Source organism: Theropithecus gelada, chromosome 1 (assembly GCF_003255815.1).
Source record: "Theropithecus gelada isolate Dixy chromosome 1, Tgel_1.0, whole genome shotgun sequence".
Taxonomy (NCBI): Eukaryota; Metazoa; Chordata; class Mammalia; order Primates; family Cercopithecidae; genus Theropithecus; species Theropithecus gelada.
The window spans coordinates 118120303-118126643 of record NC_037668.1 but is presented as its reverse complement, the minus strand read 5'-3'; the positions used below and the strand labels follow the sequence as shown (position 1 = coordinate 118126643).

General features: G+C 39.5%; 1 non-coding gene across 1 annotated transcript; it reads left to right on the top strand.

Moving 5' to 3' along the window:
• Nucleotides 1-5814: 5814 nt before the first annotated feature.
• LOC112615389 lies at nt 5815-5921 on the top strand. The gene has a single exon (XR_003117341.1). It is a non-coding gene; the product is annotated as a U6 spliceosomal RNA (small nuclear RNA).
• Nucleotides 5922-6341: the final 420 nt, after the last annotated feature.

Below are 6341 nucleotides of genomic sequence, written 5' to 3'. Positions count from 1 at the left end.
ATAAGTGAGACAAGAAGTAAGTTGTGGTAAAGGTCAGGTAAGGAAGAGCTTGCTTTTATGCTAGTATACTCATGACAAGGTTGGATTGGAGCTGGACGTTTAATAACAATTTCAACATCAATAAACAAATATGAGTAATTAAGTACGAGTGAATTTGAATTGGGATAACTACTATGAACACAAGTGAAGGGAAGGAGCCTAGGTGTGTGGGATGGTAGATGTGTGGGGTGGGCATGGCTTGAACACCGATCCCTGGGAGAAGAAGTCAGGCAGGTAAGCTAGGGAAGGAGGGCAACCTTGAGCACAGGCTAAAGAGATGTTATTTGATCCTGCAGTCCAGCTTAAAATATGTTCAAAGCTCAAAGCAGCAGTCTAAACTTTGAATGTACATCAGAACCACTTGGGGAGCTTTTACAAATCCAATACCAAGGCTTCACCCCAGGCTGTTTAAAACAGGATTTCTGGAGGAGAAACCCAGACATCAGTATTTTTAAAGCTCCCAGGTGATTCTGGTGCAGCCAAGGTTGAGAACCACTAGTTTGAGATGACTAGAGAGAGAGAGAGATTTTGAAGACTGCAATCCAGAGGTATAGATTCAAGTTGGTCTGAATGTATGCTCCTCCCATATTCTAAATTCATAACTTCTATCTTCTGTTTTCCATTATTAGTCTCTCCCTTTTCTTTTGGAATATTTCCTCAGATGTGTGAGATTCTCTATGTGCATGCTCACATTCAAGAACGAGGTACTAAAAAGATTATAGAAAATTTCTTTACATGGATTTTGTATGAATTTGACATTTTTTTTCCCGCAATTGTTGGGCTTTACTGTCAGTGTGTAAGTGATGAGCTATCTTTTTTGTTGAAAGATTCACAAATGTCAATACTCATAGGTCTTTTCTTTGGAATTCTCTGCATTCTGAAAAGAGGCCTCCAAACTCCTCCTTGGACACTATATAGGACTGGATACATCTAGTCTGTGAGCAGGGCAGGGAAAGGATGTCAAGATCCCTACCAGTCAATATACCAACTATCACTCAATGCCCCCGTCTTCTGATTCTGCACCTCATCCTTTGCCCTCCCATGTGGCCATATCCCCCACCCCAGAGCCTGCCTGGTTACATTCTTCCAGAGATTAAATCCCTGTCCTCTGTGGTGAATAGAGGGGGTGGAGGGAGGAAAAAGAGGGAGGTATTGGGGGTGGGTACAGACCTGGGCTGTATTGGACTGGGCCGGGGGTCTGGGAGTCCAAATGCTCCATGCACTAAGCTTCCACGAATTCTCCTGATTTCTGCTTCATCTCCTGATTTTTTCACCCCATTATGTGACAGCTGGTGTCCAATTCTGATTTTTTTCTAGGATTTTGTCAGATAAATTCATTCATGTATTGTTAATACTATTAGCACTTGTGTTTTAACTTCCTCTGCCCTGCCGGATCATTCACTACCCTCCACCGACTTCCTACCTTCCAGAAATGTCTTAGACACTTCTTGTCTGCTTGTGCCTCCCTTCCTGCTTCTTTGTCCCTGTGGGTTTATGAAATTTTGTTTTTGTTATTTGCATATTATATGAATAGAGACATTCAAGTGGAAGAGAAGAGAAATACATGTGGTCAATCTGCCATGTTTAAACAGAAGTCCCAAAGGTTTGGGGGCAGGGGTGATTGTTGTTTTTATAAATATTGTGCAGAACTATGAAAAATAGATAAAAGTGGACTCAAGAGGAGTGCAGAAGTTAGAGAGCTTCTCCTCAGCTTTCACTTTTTCCTCTAAACCCAGACCAACTCTGAGAACACAAATATAAGAAAGCGGTGGTGGTCTCTAATTGCGGTCTCCACTTCCTGCCTTTCTAGATCTTTCTGCCAAAATGTAGAGAGACCAAGGAGCCATGAAGAAGTTGTCTTGTTTCCTACTTGGATGACATGTTTCTTTTATAGATTCTGTCACTCAGCAAAGTCTCCTTATGTGCCTTCTTCCTAAAGATGCTTAATATTGTGTGGGGGATGCAAAGATCAACAAAATAGTGTATGCTCAAGAAATTTAGAAGCTAGTGGGAAAGCTGGTAGAGGGAAAACTGTTATGTCACATGCCCATTCCAAGGTGCTCTGTCTTACCTCACAAGTCTTGAGAAGTGAGTAACCCTCCCATCATTGCCCAACCTCATATCTCTTCAGTATCAAAAAACACTGGTTTCATGATGGAGGTTCTGCTTGCGAACGCTCAAAGAGGGCAAAACTAAATGGTAAACAGGTGAGCATTGCCACTACAATCTAAACTGTTCCAATTCCAATTCCCCTCTTCAACTACCCAGCCTCAGCAGAGATCTTCAAGAAAGAAAGCTCTTGGCCAATGCCAATGCATATTTTCATACTGAATAAGTATTGCCTAGGCCCAGATTCAAAGCAGGAAATATATATCAGCAGATGAAAGTCTTGATGTGAACATTCTAATTTGTATCTTCTCATCTTTCATCTCCTCTCTCTCTTCCCCTACATTTCTCCCTTGTTCTTTTTCCATTTAAAAATTTCACTTTGAGCAACACCCCAAATGCTCACACGGAGACAGGTAAACACGCTCTTTGTTTGTCCCTAGCTATGGGTCCTTTAATGTAAAGGTCGCATGGCAAATATTTTCTATCCCAAATGTCAAAACCACCATGGACTTCCCCGAGGGGACTGTTTTTCCAAAACTCTGTGAAATCAGGTTGGCAGGCCAGGACAGACATAATGCTGCAGCTACACATATCCCTTGAAAAACCACAGGAAATAGCACACTCAGAGTCCTCACATTACCACATGGGAACAGGCCAAGACGGGGCTCCTGGGGTGCTCACCAGGCATCATGAGCGGTAGGTACAACCACCTACTCACTCATAGTCAAGACCATGGCCCCTCTCACTGGCTGCTCCTTTTGCCTAACAAAGAAAACTTGCAGATGTACACACCTCACTCATAGGGAATAACTAGTCTTTAAAAATCTTCTGTGGGGAGGCACTCACACACCCTTGCAGGCTTATTCTGCAGGGATGGCAAGCTCTACCATGCACGTATAATAGTAGCAGCAGCTTCCCTGTGAGTGTGCTTCCCTCTGTGGGATTCCAAAGTGCTGTACACACCATAGGGAAAACCTGGCAAAAGAATTCAGATTAGTAGACAGCCTTTTCATAAATTCTTTCTCTACCTTCCTAGTAAGGGGAAAAGAGGAAGACAGAGAGAAGAGAAGATGTGAGAAGGTTATAACTTGTTCACAACTTGCCCCCTTCTTCTGGCTGACTCAGAGGTTTTGGGTCTTGCCTGTTTACCTGATCTCCATTCCCTAGTGTTCTGAGAAAAGGAGAGGTAGAAGTTATACTGGAAGAATCTACAGAGAAAATCAGTAAGAATAAAAGAAATCATATGATGCCCTAAGGGGCTGTATGGTGAAGGAAATGTGGCATATTGGGAGGCATTGTACAGGACGGGGAGCCCGGAGAAAAGAGGTGGCAAAAGGATTAATGTAAGGGTAAAAGGAAAGAATTTCTTTGGGCTAAGAGAAATTTCTGCAAGTCTTTTTGGGCAAAACAATGGAAGACAATGGGGGATATTACCATACCTTGCATTGGTCTACGTACTTAAACTTCTTTCATTGACTGAAATATACAAGAGAAGCTTTGAATTTTTATTGGAACCATAATGTTTTAACTAGACTACCGCTCTGGTATGAGACCACATTGCGGAAGCTTTCTAGGCCTTCCTCAAGAGTGGTTCCATACATATTTGTGCTACCTATCCATCTTTTCTGCAACCCCCAAAGATATTTTGTCCCATTCAATTACCTCTTAAGAATCAGCCTTCTAGGCTCTTTTCCTCCTCTTCCTCTGGAAATGCACACTAGACCTTGGGTGGTCTCCATCCAGAGTATTCACCAAAATGAGGTTTAGCCAATGAGTGGAGAATAATGTTTAAACTAATGAAAAGGTAAGGACTGTTTGATTAATGTACTATCATTTGCCTACCCTTCCAGATACACCTTTCTGCACCCTGGTCTAGGTCCCAGGGCCTGACCTGCGTGATCTGATGGATGACAAGAATCCTTTGTCCTTTAACTTGTGGTTGAATTCGGTCAGTGGGGAACACTAGAAGGAGATCTGGAGATAGGATCTGGTTATTTACTCCCAAATTCATTTCCTGTTCTACAGGAGCGTCCCTCAACCACTGGCACAGCCTCAATTGAAAGGCCCCCTCTACCCAGCTCTCTCTCCTTCCCTGGGTTTCGGTAACCACTTTCTTCCTCACTCATTCAGACCTGAGGTTCACTAGCTCTGGAGTCTGGCATTATCCTTTGTGAGTTTTCCCTGCTCCTCAACCACGTCCTTGTAAATAGTCTTTTTATTAGAGTGTCTTTCAAATTACCAAATTAGAGGGTACCATCTGTTTCCAGCTGGAACCCTGACTGACAGAGTTGGTAGAATGAAATTTACCAAAGCAAAATGCCTAGCCTACCCAGAGGGCAAAAATAAAACGAGGGTGCTATTTATTAAGCAGTCATAAAAATAAACATAAGCTGAAGAAAAATCTTGTCAGACTTAGGTTACATAAGAGAGCATTAAATTGAAACAAATAAATCATATTGTAATACAGATTCCTATAGGAAGACTATGATTCCTATCACTGTATTATAAGAAAGACTGTTAAAAATTGTTTACAATCATTTTTCTTTTAAAATTTCTTTAAAAATTAAGAAACAACGCAAAACACTACTTTCAATAAAGCAGTTAACCCTAAAGACCAAGATGAAAGGGATCTGGCTTGGATCATAAAGATTCTAAAGAAATTAAAGGCAGAGTAAAAGAAGTAAGATCTGCATTACAAGCAGTAAAGAGCAGAATTGCCACTGAATAAAATCAAGTCATTGGTTGTGAGGAATTCACTTGAGGGACTCTATCACACACAGAAGAAATGCATAAAAAACATCAGCTGAAAATAAGCTGAGCACTAAGCAAAGTTACTAAAGAGCCTACATACAAGATGGACATTCAATAAGCAAAGCTTTCTAATATATCAGAATAACTATGTAGAAGCCATAACGGGAAAAGACACCATTCATCTTAGAAACAATAATTATATACTTAATATATTTTTATATTAACAAATTATGGAGTAGTATGAAGAAAACTATAGAGCTTTATTGAGTTATAAAAAATAAATGGAATGGCATGTTATATCATTGACTAAGAAGATTCACTACTGTAAAAATATCAATTATGCACAAATTAATATAGGGGTTTTAATGCAATAATAATCAAAATCCTAGTGGGACTTATGTTTGGTCTGCAGTGAAAGAGCAAGAACTTGACAAAATGATTTTGAATTTGTGTAAGAAAAAGAGCAAAAAATAGCAAAGAAAAATAAGTTCAAAGAAAAAATTTGACCTACCAAGCTACACTATTAAGTTATAATAATTAAAACATTTTATTAGTTGTACAATTATCAGAAAAGCTAATACATGCAAGAGAATGATATTTTTAAGATAATAATTTTATAAGTACATAACGAGACATCATAAATCCATGAAGAAAAGAGATTATTCAATAATTGATGCTAAAACATGAGGTTACATTATTGAAAAAAATATGTGCCACTTCACCTCATGTTAAAACAAAACCAATTCCAAATGAATTAAAGAACTATAATTATTAAATTATGTCATGAATTATACCAAAAAAAAGCTAGACAAATTGATATATACTTATTAAATCTTGGATTGAGGAAGAATTTTCCACATAAAAGTAACATAAAATATCATAAAGAAATAGTTTATTAGTTTTTTTAAAAAGCTAGTGCTGGCTTCGGCAGCACATATACTACAATTGGAACAATAAAGAGAAGATTAGCACAGCTCCTGCACAAGGCTGAGATGCAAATTTGTGAAGCATTCTACATATACATATATTTATACTTTAAGTTCTGGGATACTTGTGCAGAACGCACGGGTTTGTTACATAAGTATTCAAGTGCCACAGTGGTTTGCTGCACCCATCAAACCGTCATCTACATTAGGTATTTCTCCTAATGCTGTCCTCAATGCTATCCCTCCTAATGCTATCCCTCCCCTACAACCCCACCCCATGACAGGCCCCAGTGTGTGATGTTCCTCTCCGTGTGCTCGTATATCCTCATTGTTCAACTCACACTTATGAGTGAGAACATGCAGTGTTTGGTTTTCTGTTCCTGTGTTAGTTCACTGAGAGTGATGGTTTCCAGCTTTATCCATGACCCTGCAAAGAACAAGAACTCATCCTTTTTTATGTCTGCATGATATTCCATGGTATATATGTACCACATTTTCTTTATCCAGTCTATCATT